Genomic DNA, 2,427 nt, shown 5'->3' with positions numbered 1-2,427 from the left:
ATCTTTTTTTTCAAAATCACTTTTCAACATATTCTCATTTGTATGGTCATGCACATAAAATAAAGGAGGAATAGGATATGAAACGGGAAGGGTGTCATCTTTTGGTTCCACCTGTTCACTCTCTTTATTGGACATACCCACTTGGTTGTCCACAATCTTTCCACTTCTCAAGGTAGTCACCGCATTGACATGCTCTATTGTGCGACCTTCCGATAAGGAATAAGTCTCCACAACACATTGTTGCTTAGGTGGGGCATTCAAAGGCATTTTCCCTTTCTCTCTTACATTCAAAGTACTAGTTATTTGCCCGACTTGGGTTTCTAGCTTTGCAATGGATTGAGAATGAGAATGAAGTAATTGTGTGTTTGCCTCTAAAGCGCCCAAAGCGGTCAAAACTTTCTCTTCAAAAGCGGGACTTCTAACATTTCCTTAGGAATATGATGGTTGATTAGGAAAATGAGAATTAGAGAATTGGTTTCCTTGTGATTGGTATGATAATCTAAAACTTTGGGAACCTTGGCTTTGTAGTGGAGGTGGAATATATTTCCCTTGAAAACCGCCTTGGGGAGGGTTTGAGCCTTCCCCTTGGTTTTTCCAAGAGAAATTCGGGTGATTCCTCCAACTTCGATTGTAGTGATTGCCATAAGGATTGTTCCCTTGATTAACAAATGTTGCATTTACTTGTTCATGATGCTCACCTTGCACATGTCTATGGGGACAATTGGAAGTAAAATGTAAAACACTTGAACAAGTCATACATGTCTCATTAGATGCATGATGAGAATGGTTAGGGAAGGAAGATACTTGATTCGCCGAGTTTTGGCTGATCAAAAATTGAGCAAACCTTTGAGATAATGATTTCATCTCGGCGGCAATTTCATTGGAGTGGTTAACTTGATGTAAGCCAACACTTTTCCTACTACTAGAATTTCTACCATTCTTCGAAAATAAGGTATGATGCAAAGAATTTTCACTCATGCTCTCATAAAGACACCGCACATCATCCTCATGCCTATCAATGTAAGAGCCACCCATCGAAGCATCGACCATGCCCTTGTAATTATCCGATAAGCTCTCAAAGAAATATTGAACTAATTACCATTTGGGCATGTCATGATGTGGACACTTCCTAAGCAATTCATTAAAGCGTTCCTATGCCTCATGAAATGTTTCCCCATCCCCATGTGAAAATTCCTAATTGAAGTTCTCATGGCATTGGTCTTAGAAACCGAATAGTACTTCTTTAAGAACTCTTGTTGCATTTCTACCTAAGAAGTTATTAAAAAAGGTCTAAGATTGTTAAACCAATATTTTGTCTTGTCTTTAAGGGTGAATAGAAAAAGTTTAAGCCTTAAGACCTCTTCCGGCATGTCTGTATATTTCACGGTGGAACATACTTCAAGAAACTCATCTAAATGCTTATAAGGTTCTTCACTTGGAAGTCCATGATAGTTAGGAAGCATTTGAATGGTTTGTGGCTTGATTTCATAGTGGTGTGCTCTAAATGGTGGCAATTAAATGCATGTGGGTGCATTATATTTATTAGGCATATAGTGATCTCTTAAAGCAAGGGGATGATTAGCAATTGGAGGTGCAACATGGGCACCTTGATTGCCTTAAATGATGGGAGGTGGTGGAACATAAATTAGCCTTGGCATTCCCAATGGAACTTGGCCTTGTTGTTGTGGTGGATGAACAAATGGCCTTGGCATGCCTAATGGAACTTGCATGTTATCATGATACACATTAGGGTGGAACATACCTTATTGGTTTATGTGACCAAAGTCCTCCACATGGTCCTCATTGTGTCCTTCCATTGATGAAATGGATTGACTAGAACTACCTCTTCCCTAAGGGTTTCGAATAATGGGTCTCAATGATCTACGACCATGCATGCACAATGCAACACAATCAAGAAATAATGACAAACATTTCACCTTCATAACAAGTCAATAATCAACAAACTTCCTCCACAAACAATGTTCCCATACTCCCATGCTTTAAAAAATATGCAAAGAACAATACAATGCCTCCACGAGAGCTCACAATTTAACTAAGAATTGAAATACAAGCCTCCACGCGGGCCGACGATTTAACTAAGGGTTTGAGTAAGAAAAAGCTCACAAAGGTCCTTTAGCACTTCAACTCCAAATTTTTAGCTTTTAGCTTAGCAAATTTTTTATGATTTTAGCCTTATTTTTTTTTTTTTTTTTTTTTTGCTTGCTTAGCTCCTTTGCTTGGATGCTCATTTGTTCACCTTCTCAGCCCAATGCTCCTAGTCAAACAAGAACAAACACAATAAGTAACAAAAATTGAAAACAAAGTAAAGACACGATCAAAATAGTACTAATTCCTAATTGATTCCACAAATACGACGTTGCCTTCAATCAATCCCCGGCAACGGCGCCAAAATTTGACGAGGCCGCT

At 38.6% G+C, this 2,427-nt stretch overlaps 1 pseudogene; it reads left to right on the top strand.

The window, feature by feature from the left end:
• Positions 1-1,108: 1,108 nt before the first annotated feature.
• Positions 1,109-1,206, top strand: LOC132280394 (small nucleolar RNA R71; annotated as a pseudogene).
• Positions 1,207-2,427: the final 1,221 nt, after the last annotated feature.

The sequence above is a fragment of the Cornus florida genome, unplaced genomic scaffold, assembly GCF_030987335.1.
Source record: "Cornus florida cultivar Cherokee Brave unplaced genomic scaffold, ASM3098733v1 CherokeeBrave_3.0.0_Hap2_Chr10, whole genome shotgun sequence".
Classification (NCBI taxonomy): Eukaryota; Viridiplantae; Streptophyta; class Magnoliopsida; order Cornales; family Cornaceae; genus Cornus; species Cornus florida.
This window is presented reverse-complemented; position numbering and strand designations above follow the sequence as displayed.